Raw genomic sequence first — 24,308 nt, 5'->3', positions numbered from 1 at the left:
TTGCCAACCTCCTCCAATTTAACCATTGATATCTTTAGATCAATCTTGACCGTTGATTCTTGCCACATCACCCCTAGCCTTGGAAAATCCTATAAATAGAGCTCATTTTGAGCAATATGGATCCCATCTCATTCGTAGCTTAAGCATTGTTATTATAGGCATCTAGCTTCTAGTTTATCAGTTTTAGCAGTGTTATCATGCTCATTTTAGTTTAATTGCAACTTCATTCTAGTTCATTTTCTAGATGAATCATGAACTCATATAGCTTAATCATGCTATTCTTGCTAGATCATGCATTTTCAGCACTCAAATCCTCCATCTAAGTGTAGTCAAGTCACTGGAATTTGCATAGCAAAATCTGAGAGCATTTTTCATACTCGCATTTACTAGGAGGCAATAAGTCGATTAGCTATGGTTTTGTCTTTCATTGTTTCAATTTACTAACCATTGCTTGTAATGATTTATTGAGTGCATTGTGGTTGTAGGTACAGGTACACTTCATAGAGCATGACATTACACTTAGATATTTTAAAGAATTTTTTATGCAAGTTGTTGATGAAATACCGAGAAATCTATACAACAGACTAGAAGCTAGAAGATTAGCTATTGTTGAGCTTGATAAGAAAATAAAGATTAAAAAATTACTTGTTGTATATCTTGTTAACTCACTTGATGAGATAGATCAATTGATCTTTGAGGCTAACCGGTTAGTATTTTCAACTGCTCATCGACATGTAGCACTAATGGCAAAGAGAGTGAATCAGATAATAGAGGAAACAACAAATGCATGGGATATATTCCTAGTAGAAAAAGAAAAATAGGAAGAGTATCAAAAACCTAAAACCTTCAAGGTATACCAAAAGGATAGGGACAAAGGAAAAGGCAAGGTTGGTGGACCTCCCAGTATAAAGATAACAGACAACTTACCCCCACCACCTCTAGATACTCCACCGATAGACACTACTGATAATCAATTGGCAACAGAGAGTATGGACACACCACATGAGGATACAATTCTCAATTCTGAGGTGTTGTACACAATGAATATTGACACACGGGAAGTCAACATTGTGGTTGATAAGGAAACAAGTGAGAAAAGAGATATGGCAACTGAGCCACCAGTAGAAGACACAACAACTGAGACAAATGTTGAAGATATAGTTAGAGATATAGAAATTGGGAATGAGCAACAAACTAAACAGACAATGGATACAAGAAAAATTGATAGCACTGGTATTGAGCAACCAACAGAAAACATTTCAGCGGCAAGCATAGAGAAACTGGTAGAAAATACAGAGTCACAAGTAGAGAAACCGACAGTGGATACCACTGAAAAACCATCAGAGGCACCATCAGAGAAACCATCAATAGAGAGCACAAAGAAATAGGAAGAACAACAGGTTCATTCTCAAGTACATTCAGAGACAGTGCCACCGGCTACAACTGAAAAACCTAAACCTTTGGTAGCTGAAATGGAGACACAAACCGATCCTCCAGTAAAAGAGGAAAGCAATGCTATTATCACCACCAGCGGATTATAAATTCTAAAGTCAGTTGGATAGACATCTAGAATCTCCATGTCTGAATTCAGACCAACAAATGTGACAGAGGCACTGCTAGATTCAATTAAGAAAATAATAGATTGTAATGTACTAGCATATAAGGCTATTGATGACACCATACCAATTTTGAAGATGATAGCTCCAAAGTGTAACATAGACAACAAAGATTCTTTGAACCAATTAGACACATTGTCTAAGTTTATAACTGGTAATCTAATAACACTGGACAAAGTAAATGAGGATACATTTAAGGAGAGACTGATTAAGGAAAAAGAAAAATTCTTTGAGGATATAGTTAAGAAGAACAAGGATGAGATGGACACTCTTTAACTGAAACTCAATGAATTCATTTTTGACTTCAAGAAACTATACAGGGATACATGCAAAACGGATGTATTAACATAAGATCTTGACAAAGAAATCAGAAAGACATAGGATAAGATTAATAATATTGCTAACAATCTGATTGGGACATCAGATTCATTTTTGGAATTAGAAAAGAAAATTGCAAAGCAAGAAGAGAAAATCAGGAAACTGGAAAATGAAAAACAAAGAATAAAGGACAAAGCAAAGAACTTAAAATGCCGACTTAGTCCAAGATTAGAGTATCTTATTTCTTTAAGAAAAGAAATATCTGAGGCTCTGGTTCCCAGACTAAAGACACTGGAATAGAAAATGCACATATTCACCAGTACAGTGCAGAGAACCCATGAGGCTATAAAAGACAGTAAAACATTCAACAACGACATCATTTCAATTTTGATAGATATTTTTCAGATTTTAACCCACCAGTTACAAGAAACCAAGCAGGACTCCACTAATAGTGAATGACAACCTTTGTCATTGATGTCAAAGGGGGAGTAGAGGCTATGAGAAAAATGATCATCAAATGGCTCATCAACTCAGGGGGAGCTCAATTTTTTTTGGTAAGACAATTCTGGCACACTCATTTTTGGATGACACTTTTTGGATTTTTCTCATGAGTGTTGCCATCAATGCCAAAGGGGGAGATTGTTGGCAAATGCACACTCCAATGAGATATTGTAGGTGATTGAAGGTTTTGTCATTGATGGCAACCTTGCAATCATATGATACCGGCAAGACAATATTCTGACACTGGCAGCAACAGACTCTATACCAGCACACAGGACACCGACAAACAAAGGAAGGATACCAACACCCTGGCCAACAGGAATTTTGTTTATAATGTATTTTGTAATTAAGTGTAAAATCATTGTAAGCCGCATGGCGAGTTATAATATGACTCATATATGTATGAGATCATTGTAGAACATTTTGTAATAGTATGATAGGTGAAATAAGATAGACCTAATATGCGAATTATAGGTTAAGGGTTTATGTATGAAGCAGAGCTAAAATCGGTACTGGATCTGGCATAGCAGATGCTAATTTGAAGCAGTACAAGACATTAGATTTGCATAATCCATTTTGTAAGTCAGTGTGACTTCTTATTTTGTATTTGAGCAGTGAGCTCTAGGCACTTGGCCTTCCTACATGTGCAGGCCCCTATTGTAAGAGTAATATTCACTTATTGGCCAGTAAGCGAATATTGTGGGTCACAAATCCCACCAAGGTTTTTCCCACACTAGGTTTCCTTGTTAAACTATTGTGTTATGGTGTGCTTTTCATGTGGTTGTTGTTATCTTTGTTTGTTGCATTATTTATGGTTTATTGGTATACTGTATTGATATGTTTTACATGTTTTAAATCAAGTAAATTATATAACCGGTTAGATACTTATTCACCCCTCCCCCCTTAGTATCTTTGGGAATCCTAATAGAACCAAAGGCATGGATCATTGACTTCAGATGTTCAAACCATATGACTGGTAATAGTGACAAATTATTTAGCCTTGAGAAATATGAAGGTGGATCAATTAAGTTTGCAATAGAATAAGTTGCACCTATTTGTGGAAAAGGAACCATTTTTATTATTGGTAAACTCAAAATTGATGATGTTTATAATGTTAAAGGTTTGAGACATAACCTATTAAGTGCGAGTCAAATATGTAGAAAATGGTATCAGGTCATATTTCATGGGATTGTATGTGAAATTAGAAAGGGAAGCTTCAGAAGATTGGTTGCAGAAGGTATACGAAGTAATGGCAATATCTACTATGTAAAGGATAATAATGGAGGTGATTTTTTACTAGCACTAGTTTGTAATCAGACTGAGGATATGGCTATAGCTATGGATACTTCGACTATTATAATAAAGATGAATACCTCAAAAGATAAAATCTGGGCAAAGATGGTAGAAGAGCTAAATCTAATAGAGGAAAGAAAGATAGTGGAACCAATGCCTAACTTGTTGGACAGTTCAAATAGCCAGAAGACAACTGAGAGGCAGGGTTGAATAAGTTGTCACAGATTACCATAACATTCAACAATTAAAAATTTAATACCAGAACCTAAAACATTAATACTAGAATTCTTAAACCAAATATTAGAATAGCAGCTAAACCAATTAAGCATAAATAATAATCAGAGAATAAATACCATCCATATGACACCAATATTTATACGTGGAAAACCCTGTAAAGGGAAAAACCATGGTGGGAAGCGTACCCATAGTCAGATAAGACTTCTACAGTAATTATGTGAATTATAATTGAGGTGCCTGCACTTGCATGAAGGCCAACAACCTAGAGCGCACTGCTCATCACAAAAGGAGTCTCATTGACTACATAGAAATCCATACTACAATTTGGAAGAATGAATGAACTGCAAAGATAGCATCTTCTATGCCTGAGTATAGTTCTAGTTAAGCTTAGTACCAGAGGACTAAATCCTCTTACAAAAACCCAACTCCATCTCCAATGATCAACCAAATCCTCTGCCTGAATTATATTATATTATTTCTACATTACATATCCATATCCCATTCCTATATCCTGATCCCTATGATATACAATGAGATATTACATCATATATATACAAACTCTCGACCATAAATAATTAGGCCAACCACCAAAAAATAAAAACATGTCATCCTTAGAACAAACAAACAATATCTAACACATAAGAAATCCTGGAAACACATTGAGAGGTCCAATCCAAACATTACATTAAGTCGGTCCATAACCTAGATCAACTGGGACCCAATATAGGTCCACACACTAAAGAAATGATCTCCATCTGCCAAGTCTCAAACATGATCACCATCAGCATACTAAATCCATACCAGAAGCTACACCAACACCACTTATGCATATCATCAAAGATCTGTTGGTAAAACCCTTGCCCGAACCATAAACCAAGCTTCCAAGCAAACAGGATAGCATCTGATCCCCAAACCAAAACCACCTTACTGAATATGAACATGAGTATCATGAATAAGCCAATTCCATAACCAAACCATACCGACACATACCAGATCATGTCAGATCCAATCCAACCAAAAATCATACATCCTACCGAGACCAAAAGGGTGTTGGTAAAGCATCCAAAATATCTAGTGTTGACATCAATGCAAAATATAATCAATTCCTCCAAATGGCCAACAATCTCCCCCTTTGGCATTGCTGGCAACACTAGTTGTGAAAAACATCTAAGGACCAATAAATTCCAAACAAGTCTTCCCCAATGAAAGACAACCAACAATCTCCCACATAAAGATATAGCAATGAAATTATGAAACAAAAACCAAACTCCCCCTAATGTATACAACTCCCTTTTTTTTCACATCAATATCTCTCCCCCTTTGACATCAATGCAAGAAATCTAAGATAAATATCAAAGAAAAAACATAACCCACTAAAACACAAAGCTGACTACTCCCCCTGAGTAGTAGCATCCCCACATCAGTGCCAGAATGAATGATTTCTCTGATAATACATATCGGACTGATGCCAAAAAACATCAATCAGTTCTCTGCCAGAGGAGTAGAAACCCCTAACTTGTCTCTTAGGTACTCAAATGGTTTTTTAGGCAAAGGTTTAGTGAAAATATCTACAATCTACTCTTTAGTGTTTACATAAACCAATCTGACTTCATTTTCTTCCACCTTCTCCTTCAAAAAGTTATACTTGATAGATATGTGCTTTATCCTAGAATGAAATACCAGATTATTTGATATGTCAATAGCAGCAGAGTTATCACAGTGAATAACTACTAGTCCAGTGCAATGCACTTTGATATCCTTCAGCATTTATTTCATCCATAAAACCTATGTACAATTAGTAGCAACAACAACATACTCAGCTTCAATAGTAGATAAAGAAGTACATGACCATTTCTTGGTGATACATGAAACCAACTTCTTTCCAAGAAAGAAAGCTCCATCGAAAGTACTTTTCCATTCATCAACGTCTCCAACCCAATCAATATTTGTATATGCACATAAAGTAAAGTCACCATCCTTAGGGTACCACAAACCATATTTTGATGTACCTTGTAAGTATCTAAAAATCATTTTCACCACACTCTCATGATTTTCTCTAGGATCCCTCTAAAATATACATGCAATACAAATAACATTCATTATGTCAGGCCTAGTCTGAGTCAAATAAAACATACCTTCAATCATACATTTGTATCTTGTAGGATTTACTAGTGAAGAAACATGTTTCCTTGTCAATTTCTCACTTGTAACCATATGAGTACTTACCGGTTTAGAATCTCTCAAACCAAATTTCTTCAACAATTCCCTAGCATACATAGTTTGACAGATGAAAATGCCTTTGTCAGTCTGAGTAATCTACAAACCTAAGAAATTTTTTATTTCTCCAATCATAGAAATTTCAAATTCTTTCTCCATATTCTTAGAAAATTCCATGCGTAACTTATCTTCATCTCCAAAAATCATGTCATCAACAAATACTTTAATAATCAGTATATCATCATCAATGATCTTATCATATAAATTACTATCAACATTACCCTTAATAAAACCAAGCTTCAAAAGATATTTATCTAGCCTTGCATAACAAGCTCTAGGTTCCTGTTTCAATCCATATAAAGCTTTCCTTAACCTGCAAACCATGTTTGTATCATCTGAAAGTGAAAATCCACCAGGTTTCTCAATATAAACTTCCTCATCAAGATCCCCATTCAAAAATGCACACTTAACATCCATTTGATAAACCTGTTAGGATCCCCATAGATACTGAGAGGGGGGGTGAATCAGTATCTAACTGGTGATTTGAATTTCTTAACTTGAAACATGTAGAACATATTATAACAGTGTACTGGTATGCAAGAAATAATGCAATAAACAAAATTAAAAGCAACCACATGAAAAACACACCATAACACAATGATTTAATGAGGAAACCCGGTGTGGGAAAAACCTCGGTGGGATTTGTTGATGGAATGGGGTTTGGGATAGACTAGCCTAGTCTATGCTCCTGGATCCTTTCCTTGGATCACTTGGTGTTCTCCTCACACCCTAGGGTCTCTAGGACTCCCTATGCTTGAGGAATCCCTTGACCTTGCCCAATCCACCCACCAATGAGTTACTATGCTGCTACTAAGGTCTCACCTACTCATGAGACTCAAACCCCTTACTATGGCTAATAAGGGCTAAGGCTTATTCCACACTTTCCAAGGTATTAGAAAGGTTAAATCAGGTCTCAAACCATGTTTTACATCCCTCCATGTGCCCCCAAGAATTTTCTACATTCATCCTTTCTACCGATTTCACTGTTTTGTGTTTTTGCTTACAAACCAGGGCTACAAGGATTAGGACCAATTAGGCCTCCTAACCGGTCTTCTAGGGCTCCCTCTCACAAATGATGCACAAACAACCCTAACTCCCAAAATGGACTTCCATTAAATTGGCAAGGGCTCAAGGATTTTATAGGTTTTTGGCCTCCAAGTGGCCGTATAGTGCCTAGGGTGAATTTTTGGGGTTTTTAAGGGTTTTGTGGTCTGTCTGGTTCATAGTGAAGGTTTTGTGTGTTAGCCACCTTGTTTGGATTGGTGGAGGATCCTCCTTAACACCAATGATGCTTATAACACCCCTCTAAACCTCCTCCAAAGGATGTACTCTCCTCTGTCCAACCTTGCTCTCCAAGATCTCTACACCAACAACCATTCCTAACCGGGCACTGTCCAGTCTCGCCTAGGAATGTGCATTTGCTTGGCCTTCCTACATTTTTAAGGGCCCTGCTTGTTTCTCAGTATGGTACATGGTCTGCAATCTTATTCCCCATGGTTTCATGGTGGTTCCACAATGAGGAATGGAGTTATGCAACCATTTACACAATCCTGTCCAAAACTGGATAGTAAGAAGACAATTTACAGACTATTTACAAACACAGTCAGTCTACAATAAAAACCTAAACTAATTTCTTGAAATTAAAGTATTTACACCATGAAAGACAAACCACATAGTTTTGGATGTATCTCAATCCATTAACTTGCTTGTTTCCTTCATTCAAACTAACTGGTAACAGTTTTATAGTCTCAGTCTGATATTTCTGCTAGGACCGTACAATGTTTGACATCCAACCCATGAATTTAGGGTTTGCAAGTACTTATAATACCTTTGCCTTATTTTGTGTGCCCAAACTAGGTTTTTCCATGCTAACCTAAAGAACTTGACATCATGGTGGAAAAGTTGCTTGACAACTTTTAAAAGTTGTCATGCAACTTTTGAGCAACTTTCCCAATGTTGCTTTTTTATGACTCCTAGACCCACATTGGGCCAACCTAAGGACACTACCATGTTATAAAGGACCCCTAAACAATTCAAGGACACACATACCCTCCATTTTCAAGAAAATCACAATCTTGACTCATGACCCCTAAGATCTCCACTAGGACCTATGAGCACATGGCTCATTATTTTATGTACAATGGCTTCATACGAAGCATAACACCAACAAAACAAGAAAGAGAAAGAGTTTGGAAGGGTGCTCCTACACCATACTTCCCCTCTGCACACAATTAAGAAATGGAAGAAGAATGAGAGTTGGGTCTATATCAAGTGCCTTGAACCTGCTCTCCTCCACCCATGTAGCTTTAGATACTAGTTGATCTACCCATTTAACTAAGTGCTCCGTGTAGACCTGGTGTCTAGTTGACTTCTTCACCCTTGATTCCAAGATCTCCTCTACTTTAGGCTTCTTCACCTGTGGTAAGACATTAACATCAAGGTCCTGCAGTACCTTGGCTTGGTTCTCAGTCTGCCCTGCTATCTCACCCTTGTACATGATTAGGTCAACTACATTAAAGACTGGTGATATAGCTAAATCTAAAGGTAGGTCAACTTTTTAGGCATTCTTAACATATTGTGATAGGATTCTACAAGGTCCTACCCTTCTCATCTGCAGTTTGGTAGGCTTACCTCCTTGCATCCTAGCTTTACTCAAATGGACCATCACATAGTCACCCACCTTGAACTGAACTTCTCTCCTCTTCTCATCCACTTTGGCTTTTAGTTTTTGAGTGGATTCAAGGATGGCTTGCTTGACTTGCTCCTGAACTTCCTTGATGGTTTGAGTGAAGTCTTCTGCTTGCCCACTCTTCATTTCCAAACTACCAAGGTCTCTCAACTCACATACTCCTCTTGGATGCCTGCCATAGACAACCTCAAAAGGACTTCTACCAGTGGTTCTATTCACACTGTCATTATATGCATACTCTGCTTGAGAAATGATTAGGTCCCACGTTTGGCCATACTCCTTAGTTAAACACCTCAGCAAGTTACCCAATACCCTATTGATGACTTCTGTCTGACCATCTGTTCGTGGATGGTAAGCTGAGCTAAATGACAAGTTAGTTCCTAGTCTCCTCCATAATGTTTGCCAAAAATGACCCATGAATTTTCTATCCCTGTCTGAAACAATACTTAAAGGGAGTCCATGAATCCTAACAATCTCTTTCAAGAAGAGATGTGCAACATAGCTTGCATCATATGTAGTCTTACATGGAATAAAATGACTCATCTTGGAAAATCTATCTACTACCACATAGATGTTGTCCATACCTATTTTTGTCTTGGGAAGTCCTACTACAAAGTCCATGCTTAGACATTCCCAAGGTTTGCTAGGGACCGGTAATGGTTGATACAAACTGGCATTGCTTGATCCACCTTTGGCTCTTTGGCATACACCACACTGTTCTACATATCTTTTCACATCTCTTGGCAACTTTGGCCAATAGTAGTGTAGACGTATAAAAATGACCATATTCCTAAATGAATATTTTATGTTCATTTTTCTATTTGATTAAATCCAATTTAATTAAATTATCCACATTCTTCTATTTTATTAAGTAAATTACTCAATTTATTTAAATAAAATTCACTATACTATTTAATGAATAAATCATTTTATTCAATTAAATCCCCTAGCCACTTTTAATTAAATTCAAATTTAATTAAATAGTTATCCTAAATTGAATAAATCTAATTTATTTAATTTCTCCAAATTGCAACCAGATTGAATGAAAATCAAATAATTCAATTAAAACCTATTATCCCCTCATCCACTTGCAAAATCCCAAACCCCTTCCTAATCCCTTCTAGAATCTTCTAATCGATTCTAATTAACCTAACCCTCCTCTAAACTTTGTCACATCCCTAAGCAAAGGGAGGTCACTTCTCAAAATGGCCCAAAGTCTTGGATAACCATTGAAGGTTTTCAACCTTCAACCACCAAAACCCTTAAAGTCTTTGAAAACCATTGAAGGCTTCCAACCTTCAACCACTTAATCCCCAAAGTCTCCAATAACCATTAATGGTTATTTCAAACCCTCCCACATGGTTAAAAAATTTGTTTTGACTCAACCTCTACCCAACCCAAGGGTCTCATTAGGCCATTAATGCTTTGACCATGATTATCTCTTAATCATTTGCACAAAGGTTTATCTTTGGATTAGATCTTAATTCATTGGGTAAACCTAATTTAGACTTGACCCTTAGCCTTTAGATAACCATGAGGTCTCCTCAGGCCTTTAATGCCTCCAACCTCTTCTCTCAACCCAATCCTATGTTGACACTTGTCACCATGTCATTGGTGCCAATTGTGCACATGGATCCCCAACTTTCAAACCTGGCCCTTGATTAAACCTTTCAATCCTGACCATCCATTGCCCTGTTTGTGCTATAAATAGAGCTCTCATTCCTCCATTTTAAACAATCTTTCTTTCAAATTTGAAGCATCACACTTATGCTCAAATTGTTTCAAGCTTTCATTTTATATATGCTCTTCATTTAGCCTCTTTTAGATCAGAATTAATCATGAATATGCATGCTAAAGTAGTTTATTTATCATTTTAGTTCCATCATAGATTAAATATAGTATGCTAGGATAATCTTCATACTAATCTCGTCATCTTATCATTCAGTTTGTTGCATTTCTAGCATCTCATCTAGCTTATAACACATCTCATATTAAGAACAGTTAAAATCTCTCTCGTTCTCATATTTGCCATCCCTAAACCATTTTGCTCAGTAATCTGAGAGCAAAACATTGGTTTGAGGGACATTGTGAGATAGAGAACCATGGGACCCTCCTTGGGAAGCTGAGTAACGCATCGTTACTCCATAGCTTGCATCAAGAAGTCCTGTGTGTGTGTGTGGATTGGTATTTTACATATTTTTCACATTTTAAAATCTAACAACCCACTTTTCCCGCATACAAGTAGTACCTCTGTACTAAATCCAAGGTTTTGTTAACTCCAAATTGTCCACTTAAACTACCATTATGTTTCTCTTGGATGAGGTTCTCCCTCATAGATCCTCTTGGTACACACAACTGGTTACCCTTGAACAAGAGACCATTTTGGAGATTGTAATCGGCATGCTCACCATGGAAATGGTTCTCAAACTCTTTGCAAATCTTGTAAGCTGTTGAGAAGTCATCTCCTTCATAGAGGTATTTGAAACCTTCTAATCCTATGCTCCGCAACTGTAACTCTTGAACTGTCAACAACTTTCTGCTTAATGCATCTACCACCTTATTAAGCTGCCCCTTTTTATGCTTGATGGTGAAGGTGAAGGATTGGAGGTATTCCATCCATTTCATATGCCTGTTGCTTAGCTTCTCTTGAGTGTTTATGTAACTCAATGCCTGATTTTCTGTGAACACTACAAATTCTTTTGGAAGTAGGTAATGCCTCTATTTCTTTAGAGACTGCACTAATGCATACAACTCTAGGTCATAAGCTGAGTACTTTTTCTTTGCTTCATTAAGCTTCTCACTGAAAAATGCCACAGGTCTACCCTCATGACTCAATACACCACCTACTACAACTCCACTTGCATCACACTCCAAGGTGAATAGCTTATCAAATGTAGGTAGGAGAAGGATAGGTTTTGTGGCCACTTCCTATTTTAACAATTGAAATGCTTTGTCTGCCTACTCAATCCATTCAAACTTAGTTTTAAGACCTCCTTTAATGGTGTCAAGGACTGGTGCACATATACCACTGAAATTCCTCACAAATTTCCTATAGAATTGAGCTAATCCATGGAAACATCTTACCCCAGTCCCTGTTTTAGGTGCAAGCCAATTCAAGATTGCCTCCACTTTGCTTGGATCCATCTTCAAGGTTCCCTTAGACACCACAAATCCTAGGTAAACCAGCTCTTGCTTCAAGAATTCACACTTCTCAAGGTTGATGGATGATTTCTCCTCATGCAACCTCTCTAAGAATAACGTCAAATGCTCAAGGTGCTCTTCCTTGGTTCTGCTATAGATGAGAATGTCATCTAGGTACACTACCACAAATCTGCCTGTGAAATCCTTCAACACCTCATTCATCAACCTCATGAAGGTGCTTGGAGCATTAGTAAGCCCAAATGGCATCACAAGCCATTCATACAATCCATTTGTGGTTTTAAAAGTAGTCTTCCACTCATCACCCTCCTTAATTCTTATCTGGTGATAACCACTTTTAAGGTCAAACTTAGTAAAATACATAGCCCCTCCTAAACAGTCCATTAGATCCTCTATTCTAGGAATAGGAAACCTATACCTTATGGTAATCCTATTGATTTCTCTTGAGTCAGTGCATAGTCTCCACTTACCTCCTTTTTTTTGATGCTAACACTACCGGGACTGCACATGGGCTGATGCTCTTCTTAATCAGTCCTTGTTCCAACAACTCCTGCACTTGCCTTGCTACCTCCTTATTCTAATCAGGTGTGAGCTTATATGCAGCCTTGTTAGGTAAGGATGCACTAGGAACAAAGTCTATTTGATGGCTTATAGACCTTCTTGGTGGGAGTGTTGCAGGTGCTCCATCACTCACTATATCCTTATACTCTTGCAACATTTGCTTTACCTCCTTGGGTACTTCTGCCTGCAACTTGTCTTCTTTCTCACTTGGCTTCACAAAGATGGCACACTACACTATCTCCTCCTCATGTAGAAAATTTAGGAACTCTTTACTAGTAGCCATTAAAACACTAGGTGTTTTTGAAGTGCCCTCTTCATCTTCTATCAAAGACTAAATCTTGAAGGTCTTGCTGTCCTTCTTAAAGGATACGGAGTTCTCCTCTCCATCATAAATCACCTTCCTATCAAATTGCCAGGGTCTTCCTAGCAACAAGTGACATGCATCCATAGGTAACACATCACAAAGAATCTTATCCTTATATCCTCCAATAGAAAACTCTACCCAAGTCTGCTCATTGACTAGCACACTCTGTCCTTTGTTCAACCAAGTCACTTTGTAAGGATTGGTGTGGGGTATTCTTGTGAGTTTCAACTTCCTAACTACCTCTTCTAAGATGATGTTGTCAGTTGAGCCTGTATCAATTATCACCTTGCACACTTTACCAAGAACTTTGCATCTCACCCTAAACAATGCTCTCTTATGTTTGGGTTACTCCTCAAAATCCTATTAAACATCATATTCTCACCAACTTCTGATTCAATCTAGTCCACATCTGGTGTCTTGCTGCTTGAAGAGTCTTCTTGTGCATAAGCAACCCTCTTTCCATTGTTTGATGAGGTAGGCTTGTTAGGGCATCTATATGCTGGGTGCCCTAATTGTCCACAATTGTAACACTTCATAGTTGCAAAATAGGAGTTACCTCTGTAGGTACCTCTACCCCTATTTGGACCACCTTGTACACCTCTTCCTCTAGAATGTCCTCCTCTGAGATTGGTTTCACTACCATGCTCAGTCAGCTTGGCTTCTCCTTGGTTTCTTGGCTCATTTGTCTTGCTTTGGTAACCACCTCGGTGATTCACTTGGTCTCTACCTCTGCCTCTACCCCTGTTAATGGAGTCTCCTTTCCTTTTGTTCCTCTCTTCTACCTTGACAACAAGCTGATGGCATTTTTGAATAGTAGTAGGAGTCCATAGGCTTATCTCCTCCTGAATGTTCCACTTTAGGCCGCTTAGATACCTAGCCACCTTAATAGATTCATCTTCTTGGACCTTTGATCTAAGACAAATTTTTTGGAACTCTTTGATATAGGAGGTTACATCAAGATCTTTCTGCTTCAATCCTTGTCTCTTCTTATGAAGTTGGACTTCATAATCCTCTGGTAAGTAGTTCTCCTTAATCTTACTCACCATAGCCTTCCAATTTGCAATAGGTAGCTTCCCCATGCTAACCCTTTCTTCTTGCAGGTACTTCCACCATGTCAAAGTTGCTCCCCTTAATCTTGATTTGGCAACTTTAACCTTTTGAGCCTCTGTCACTCCTTCACACTCAAAGTGGTTTTCCATGCCCTCAATCCATTCCATAACAGTGTCTATGTCCATTCTTCCACTGAAATGTGGCAATCCTTCAAAAGCTTTGGTGTTCAAAGCCTTAATAGCCTTCAGAAAAGGTTCTTCATTGAACAAGGGATCTGGTTCAGGAATTATGTCATCTATGTCTATAGTTCTCTTGCCTTTACCCTTAGTGTCTTCATCCCAAGGTTCATGTGTCCTCTGATCCACCACTTCCTGCAATTTATCCCTTATCTCACTCATTGCTGCTTCAAGGAGTCTATTCTTCTCCTTCTGCTCTTCTACTTCTCTAGCCAACTCTGCATTAGTAACCATTCTGCTCTCCCCTACTGATTCACCAGTATATAGAGACATACACAGTCCAACAAGTCTTTAACAGGCTCTGATACTAATCTGATGGAATGGGGTTTGGGATAGACTAGCCTAGTCTATGCTCCTGGATCCTTTCCTTGGATCACCTAGTGCTCTCCTCACACCCTAGGGTCTCTAGGACTCCCTATATTTGAGGAATCCCCTAACCTTGCCCAATCCACCCACCAATGAGTTGCTATGCTACTGCTAAGGTCTCACCTACTCATGAGACTCAAACCCCTTACTATGGCTAATAAGGCGTAAGGCTTATTCCACACTTTCCAAGGTATTAGCAAGGTTAAATCAGGTCTAAAACCATGTTTTACATCCCTCCATGTGCCCCCGAGAAGTTGCTACCTTCATCCTTTCTATCGATTTCACTGTTTTGTGTTTTTTCTTACAAAACAGGGCTACAAGGATTAGGACCAATTAGGCCTCCTAACCGGTCTTCTAGGGCTCCCTCTCACAAACGATGCACAAAAAACCCTAACTCCCAAAATGGACTACCATTCAATTGGCAAGGGATCAAGGATTTTCTAGGTTTTGGGCCTCCAAGTGGCCATACAGTGCCTAGGGTGAATTTTTGGGGTTTTTAAGGGTTTTGTGAGGGTTTTGTAGTCTGCCTGGGTTACAGTGAAGGTTTTGTGTGTTAGCCACCTTGTTTGGATTGGTGGAGGCTCCTCCTTCACACCAATGATGCTTCTAACACCCCTCTACACCTCCTCCAAAGGATGTACTCTCCTCTATCCAACCTTGCTCTCCAAGACCTCTGCACCAACAGCCATTCCTAACCGGGCACTGTCCAGTCTCACATAGGAATGGGCATTTGCTTGGCCTTCCTGCATTTTTAAGGGACCTACTTGTTTCTTAGTATGGTACATGGTCTGCACTCTCATTTCCCATGGTTTCATGGTGGTTCCACAACGGGGAATGGAGTTATGTAGCCATTTACACAATCCTATGCAAAACTGGACAGTAAGAAGACAATTTACAGACTATTTACAAACACGCTCAGTCTGCAATAAAAACCTAAAATAATTGCTTGAAATGAAAGTATTTACACCATGAAATAAAAACCACACAGTTTTGGACGTATCTCAATCCATTAACTTGCTTGTTTCCTTCATTCAAACTGACTGGTAACAGTTTTATAGTCTCAGTCTGATATTTCTGCTAGGGTCGTACAATGTCTGACATCCAACCCATGAATTTAGGGTTTGCAAGTAATTATACTACCTTTTCCTCAGTCTATGTCCCCAAAATAGGGTTTTCCATGCTAACCGAAAGAACTTGACATCATGGTGGAAAAGTTGCTTGACAACTTTTAAAAATTGTCATGCAACTTTTGCAACTTTTGAGCAACTTTCCCAATGTTGCTTTTTTATGACTCCTAGACCCACATTGGGCCAACCTAAGGAAACCACCATGTTATAAAGGACCCCTAAACACTTCAAGGACACACATACCCTCCATTTTCAAGAAAATCACAATCTTGACTCATGACCCCTTAGATCTCCACTAGGACCCTAACTAGGACCTATGAGCACATGGCTCATTATTTTATGTACAATGGCTTCATAAGAAGCATAACACCAACAAAACAAGAAAGAGAAAGAGTTTGGAAGGGTTCTCCTGTACCATTTGTGACCCACAATATTCACTTACTAGCCAATAAGAGAATATTACTGCTACAAGAGGGGCCTGCACATGCAGGAAGGCCAACTGCCTAGAGCTCACTGCTCAATGGGAAGTTTCACTGACTTACAATGATCGATTAATAAATCCAGTATCTTGTACTGCTTCAAAATAGCATCTATAATGCCAGATCTAGTACTGGTTTCTGCTCAGCTTCTTACATAAACCCTTAACCTATAATTTGCATAATAGGTCTACCTTATTTCGCCTAAATATCATGTTTTCACTTACTTACAAATGTTCTATAATGATCTCTCTTATATAAGAGTCATTTTACAATGATGCCAAGTTGGCTTACAAAGATTTTACAATAATAAACAAAATAAAATATAACAAAAATCCTATCGGCTTCTGTGTCGGTATGCTTCCTTTCTCTACCAGTGCCGGTGGTCTGAGTGCTGGTGTAGAGTCTGATCTTGCTAGTGCCGGTGTAATGCCTTGCCGGTGCCATAGGATTGTAAGGTTTCCATCAATGACAAAACCTTCAATCACCTACAATGTCTCATTGGAGTGTATATGCCAACAATCTCCCCTTTTGGCATTGATGGCAACACTCATGAGAAAATTAAAAAGTGTATCCAAAACTTGTAATCCAAAAATGTTTCCAAAAATATAAGAGCTCCCCCTGAGCAGATAAGTCTTCTACCAGTTATTTTCTCATACTACTACTCCCCCTTTGGCATCAATGACAAAGGTTGCCAAGATGTTAGTAGAGTTGTAGTCTCACTCAACCTTGTAACTGGGTGGTTACAATTTGAAAAATATTTGCCAAAATCAAGTTTATACTTTCCATAAACTTCTTGCTATCCTTTATTGTTGTCTTTGTTCTTTGAACTATACCGGTGAGGTGCTGCATATGCTCTATCGATGTTCTCTGTCCCTGTACTAATGCCTCAGATATTTCCTTTCGTAATGATGCTAGATAGTCCAATCTTGGACTCAGTCTTAGTCTCAAATGCTTTGCCTTATTTACTATTCTCTCCTTTTCTCTTTCTAACTTAAGTAATTCTTCCTTAAAACTTGTTATCCTTTTCTCAAAAACTGATAATGTATCAGGTGAGTTAACAAAATTTTCTACAAGTTTATTGATTTCATCCTGTACCTTGCTCATTTTCTTATCTATGTTTACTGTCAAAAAGTTTGTCTTGCAAGTGTCTTTGTACAGAGTTTTAAATTCCTTTAATAAGTTACATAGTTCAGGTAGAAGTGTGTCAAATTCCCTAGTACACTTCTTTATCTGATCTTCAAAGAATTTTTGCTTTTTAGTTTCTACCTTATCCTTCAATGTCTCTTCCTTTATTTTCTCAACAGTCACTGTGTTCTCAGTGATGTATTTACACAAAGTGTCAAGTTGTCTTAAAGAATCCTTATTGTCTATGTTACCGTTAGGAGCTATCACCTTCAAAATTGGGATTGTGTCATCTATAGCTTTATAAGCCTATGAACTACAATCTGTTATCTTTTTGATGGAGTCCAAAAGTACTTCAGTTACATTTGTTGATTTGTAACCTGTTGAGGAGGAACCAACATTCTGAATTTCATCAGTGGAGGAAGTAACCAAGCTTGTAGTGACCTCTGGTAGGTCAGTCTGTGTTTCCATTTCTTTAAGCAATGGTTTTTGATCTTCTCCTATTGCCGATGGCACTGTTTCCATGTGAACCTGTTCCTATTTCGGAGCCTATTGCTCTACTTGTCTCTCTATTTGTTGCTCTGTTTTGGTCTCTACCTGTTGCTCTGTGTTATCAACTTAAACTTTCCTTTCAGTATTGTCAATGTTGTCAGTTGCCGGTGGCTCACTAGCCATATCTGTCTTGCCGGTTGTTTCTTTATCTATCAAAATGTTGACCTTTTGTGTATCAACATCAACTGTATATAGTACCTCAGGATTAGGATTTGTATCCTCTATGTCCATACTCTCATCTGCCAGTTGATCTTCAGTAGTTGTTACCGGTGATGTAATTTGAGGAGGTGGGGATAAGTTATCTTTTACTTTGATGCTTGGAGGTCCACCAACCTTTCCTTTTCCTTTATCTCTCTCCTTCTGGTATACCTTTATTGGTTTGGGGTTCCCATACTCTTCCTATTTTTCTTTCTCAACAAGAAATATGTCCCATGCATTTTTTGTTTCCTCTGTTACTTCATTCACTCTTCCAACCATTAATGCAATATGTCGATGTGTAGTAGAGAATACTGATCGGTTGGCTTCTGCAATTAAGTCATCTATCTCCTTAGGTGAGTTTATTGGATAAACATCAAGTAACTTTTCAATTTTGATTTTCTTATCAAGCTCTACAAAAGCTTGTCTTCTTTCTTCCAGTCTTTTGAACAATTCATTTGGTAGATCATCTATTACTTCCATTAAGAAATTCTTATAGATGTCCATGTGTAAAATAACACTGTTTTCAACTTGTTCTTTGTCATCTATTGTCAGTGTATCATAGACCTTTCCTATGTTTTTGAGTTTCCCTTCCTCTATGATTTCATATAGCAATTTGTCAAGAGGGGCCATGTTTTGTTTAGTCTTCTTCTTCTTTGGTGTCAACTTTTTCTTTGGTTTTGTCTTCCTAACCGGAGACCTCATTGCCTATTGTTTTTGTCTAGTCCTTCTAGGCAAAGGTGTGGATGCCGGTGAAGGATCCCTTGTCCTTACAAATATTTTGAAAGTTGCAGGCATGTCACTCTCTGAAGAAGTAGCTACCGGTGATAGGTGAGTCTCAGGCTGTAGAGTTCCTAACTCATCCTCAGTGATACCGATTTGTTTAAATACATCTTCTTTAATAGCCTTAGCCTGTCTAAAACCTCTTCTCACAACTGCTTCAACCTTTTTCACTCTCTTCTTAGATTGAATTTGTTTTTCTATGGTCTCAACACTACCAAATACTTCTTCCTCTGGTTCATTTGGTGCTTCCATAAGTGCTTTAGCATAAGTTTCAATTATATGATCATCAGTCTCATAACCCATCTCTATTACCCAAATTGTTCTTGGGATGACTACTTCCATCTAGATCTCATCCTTTCTTATTACAAAACATATATCATCCTTGTATTTGTTGACAATTTTCTGTGATAGTCTTATTCTTTTGTTCATCCTAAACTTTAGTGCTTGAAAATAGTCATGAATGTTCTTTTATTTGTTTTCACCCATGTTGTTGAATAGGTTTGTTAACTATTTTCCTAACGGTATATCAAATCCAAGGTTCTTATGGCCAATACCAGGAACCTGTTTAGTTATGTGTAGCATCAAGCATACAAGTAGATTTCCAAATCTAAATGTTCCTTTCTTATCCTTCTTGATTTTTCCTAAGTTATCAATCAACTCATCTTCTAACCATTCACATACATCAATTTTCACATTGTCTTTAACCATGTCATAAGCACTTTTAATGCATAAACTGGAAACTGAGTTAAGTCTGTTTGCATGAGTTGCTTTGTACCCTAAAATCATGCTAACAAATCTCACATTTATATCAGTCACATCATTAACTCTTAGAGACCTTCTGTCTGATGTTGCACCAGTTAAGTTCATTACTAGGTCATTGGAGACCTTCTTAGTCTTGTCTGGTCTGTTACCGGTGGAAGGTAATGTTGTTACTGCTTTCACAGCTTCCTTTTCTATTTTGTGTACTAAATCAAGCCAAAAGAATGACCCATGTACCCTGCTTAAAACTATCCTAATCACCTCCTTGGAAAATTGAGGAATGCAAAGGATTTCAGTGAATCCTAGGGTTTCAACAATATTATGTTCAGGTTTTACATTACCAGAATTGTCACATATAACAGTCTTATACATGCTTTTAATTTCTTCATCTCCTAATTCCTCTATGTTGCAATGAATATATATTCAGGGATCTTCTGCAAAAACAACTCCCTTTGGAATTTGGGAAAAAGCACCTACATTGTCATCTTTCTTAGCTACCTCGGGAACTAGCTGAAATACGGGCCTAGGGCATTTTATAACCTCGACTACTGTAGGATTTTCTATGAATTCAGGTGCAGAGGAGGATGCCATGATGATAAATACCTTTTTCTTCCTTTGGATGGATTGATTGCCGAAGTGCTTTGCCTCTTTGCTCGAAATCCCTTAGCTTTGCAAATTTCGTGCTCTTCGAATGTTTGAAATCTCGGTGAAGTGAAATGGAGCCAAAAACACAAATTTATATTGTTTATTTGCCATCTACCACATTTAATGTATGCTGGTTAAGTAGCCACTTAACATTGTCTGCCGATATAGAAGTAATTTCCAACTTCTCACCATTAACTGAGAGAATTATAGCATATGTCTCATTGATTGTCAAACCCTCAAGAAAATTTTCTTCAATTTGATGAAGAGCTTCTTGCCGGTGGAGTATTACTCTGTCCTACCGGTGAAGCATCACTCTGTCCTATCAGTGAAGTGTTGATTGGTTCTACTGGTGGAGGAGTATTCCCAACAATATTTAGGTCAGAATTTCTAATCCATTGTTTTGAGAATTCTTACTTAACCTCTTCAACTTTTTCTTTACCTTTCAAGCTAGAACTTTTGTTGTTTGCCGGTGATCCTTTACTTCTACAGAATTTTGCAATATGCCCAATATTGTTACATGCATAACAAGTCACATTATTCTTTTGAATAGCTTTCCCATAACTTGTGCCGGTTTGTGTTCTGCATTGATTTGATAGGTGTCCAAATCTCCCACAAACATAACATCTCACATTCATTCTGCAATTTTCAGAGTTGTGACCAACTTTGTTGCATTTTGAACATTGATCGGTGGGTGTGTTGATATTCTGATAATTTCTAGATCTACATTCATTTTCTCTATGACCATACTTATTACAGTTAAAGCATTTTCCATTGAATTTATAAGCATTAGGTTGCCTTACCAGTTTGCTATGATCCTGTGTATTTGCAGTACCGAAGATTTCACCAATTTCAAAGCCAATTCCAGAAGTGTCACCTTTAGGTTTTTGATTCTTCAACAAGTTACCAAGTTCCTTTGAGCTTTTCTTGAATTTTTCTTTATGTTGATTTGCAATAGCTAGTTCTCTTTCTAAAACTTCTTTCTGTCTAATCAGTTCATTGGAGTCATTCTGAGTGTGCATCAGATCTGTTTTCAACAAATCATTTTCATAGCTAAGTCTTGTGTTTTCATTTGCAACATCACTTAGTCTTCTGGTCAAATCTTCTTCATTCTTCTTTCTATCTTCAATTTCTTTACAAAATCTCATAGTTATATCCTGCATCTCATTCTTCGTTGTCATTTTCTCTTGTTTCAGCTTGTTTATCATATCATTAAGAGTTTCTTTTTCATCATTCTCATTTTGAATCTTTTCACAAAGTTCTCTTCTCTTCTTTCTTGAAATAGTAAGATTTTCTTGAAGTGCCTGAATGATATCTTGGGCTGCCTTTAGATCATCTTCTAGTTTTATATTTTTCAATTTCTCTGCATCATAGTCTGAAAGAGCTACTTCTAGTTGCTTCATCAGATTTTCCATATCTACCGGTGTCAAGATCTTCCTCAAGCTATTAGGATTTTGAAAATAGAGGACCAAGCTCTGATACCAATTGTTAGGATTCCCACAGATATTGAGAGGGGGGGGTGAATCAGTATCTAACCAGTGAATTGAATTTCTTAACTTGAAACATGTAGAACATATTATAACAGTGTACCGGTATGCAAGAAATAATACAATAAACATAATTAAAAGCAACCACATGAAAAACACACCATAACACAATGATTTAACAAGGAAACCCGGTGTGGGAAAAACCTCGGTGGGATTTGTGACCCACAATATTCACTTACTAGCCAATAAGAGAATATTACTGCTGCAAGAGGGGCTTGCACATGCAGGAAGGCCAACTGCCTAGAGCTCACTGCTCAAAGGAAGTCTCACTGACTTACAATGATGGATTATATAAATCCAATATCTTGTACTACTTCAAAATAGCATCTATAATGCTAGATCCAGTACCGGTTTCTGCTCTGCTTCTTACATAAACCCTTAACCTATAATTCGCATAATAGGTCTACCTTATTTTGCCTAAATATCATCTTTTCACTTACTTACAAATGTTCTATAATGATCTCTCTTATATAAGAGTCATTTTACAATGATGCCAAGTCAGCTTACAAAGATTTTACAATAATAAACAAAATATAATATAACAAAAATCCTGTCGGCTTCTATGCCGGTATGCTTCCTTTCTTTGCCGGTATTGGTGGTCTGAGTGCCGGTGTAGAGTCTGATCTTGCTAGTGCTAGTGTAATGCCTTGTCGGTGCCATAGGATTGTAAGGTTTCCATCAATGACAAAAACTTCAATCACCTACAATGTCTCATTGGAGTGTGTATATGCCAGCAAAACCTTGTAGTTTTTATCGACAGCATAGGTAAGAAATAATCTTACAAGTTCAATCCTAGCTACAGGTGCAAAAGTCTCTCCATAATAAATTCCTTCCTTCTGAGAATATCCTTTACAAACCAATATAGCCTTGTTCCTTGCAACTTGACCATCCTCATTCAATTTATTCCTAAGAACCCATTTAGTTCCAATAACTTTCTTATTTTTAGGTCGGGGAACTAAAGATCATGTGTTATTCTTCTCAATCTGATCTAATTTTTCTTCCATAGCTTTCAACCAACATTCATCTTGACATGCTTCAATTACTGATATCGGCTCAACTTGAGAAATTAAACATACCTCATTAGTTTCCAGTCTTCTTCTTGTCATCACTCCATTGTTCTCATCCCTAATGATCTGATCTTCTGAATGATTCAATCTCACATACCTAGGAGTCTTCTAACTCTCTATTCCTCTTCCCGGTTCTTCAGTTATTGATGAATTTTCTGATACTATTGGAGTAACTGGTTCAACACTTTGTTCTGGCAAAGGTGCTATCGGTTTAAGATACAATCATTTCCACAGTCAGTTTCTTCTCATAAACTCTAATTTGACTTTTATTCAGCTCATCCACCTTGACATTAGCACTCTCCACAATTATCTACAATCTCTTGTTATAATATCTATATGTTTTGCTTTCATTAGAATAACCAAGAAATCTGCCTTCATCACATCTAGGATCAAATTTGCCAATGATATCATCTCTCCTGATATAACATTTACTACCAAAGATTCTGAAATACTTAACTATAGGTTTATTGCCAAACCATAATTCATAAGGTCTCTTATAAGTTTCTCCTTTGATATGTACTCTATTGAATGTATAAACCGTTATGCTCACTACTTCTCTCCAGTAGATATGAGGTAGACTAGATTCCATCATCATTGTTCTAGCCACATCCAAAATAGTTTTGTTCTTCCTTTCCACAACTCCATTTTGCTAAGGTGTCCAGGGAGCAAAAAATTGTCTCCTTATACCATGCTTCTCACAAAAGTTATTAAACTCACTGGATGTGAATTCTCCACCACGATCTGACCTCAACATTTAATCTTCAATCATGTCTCAGTTTCCACTTTAGCCTTAAATATTTTAAACTTTTCGATAGCCTCAGATTTCTCTCTTAGAAGAGTAACCCACATCATTCTAGAATAATTATCAATGGTTAGCATGAAATATTATCACCTTGAAAACTTTTAACTCTAGCAGGGCCAGACAAATCAATATGAATAAGATCAAGAACATCATTAGATTTATCTTGTATACTCCTAAACAAAGTTCTGACCTATTTACCCACTTGACATTCTTTACATACCAGATTATAGGGCTTCACAATCTTAGGTTTATCTCTAATTGCCTTAGTTGAACTGATCTTTACAATGTAATCAAAATTCACATGACATAGCCTCTTATTCCATAGCCAACTCTCGTCAATTTATGCAATCAAACATGTCTTCTCAATGGAATTCAAATAAAATATATTACCTTTTGTTTGTGTATCGGTTGCAATCTCCAAACCAGATCTGTTAATGATTTTGCATTTTCCATCCTTGAACTGTAATTGAAATCCCTTATCCACCAATTGTCCTACACTCAAAAGATTATGCTCCAAACCTTCAACAAAATAAAAATTATTAGTATTTTTCTTACCATCCAATGAT

The sequence above is a fragment of the Cryptomeria japonica genome, chromosome 3 (assembly GCF_030272615.1).
Source record: "Cryptomeria japonica chromosome 3, Sugi_1.0, whole genome shotgun sequence".
Lineage (NCBI taxonomy): Eukaryota > Viridiplantae > Streptophyta > Pinopsida > Cupressales > Cupressaceae > Cryptomeria > Cryptomeria japonica.
The sequence above is the reverse complement of the archived record's forward strand: the minus strand, read 5'-3'. Positions refer to the sequence as shown.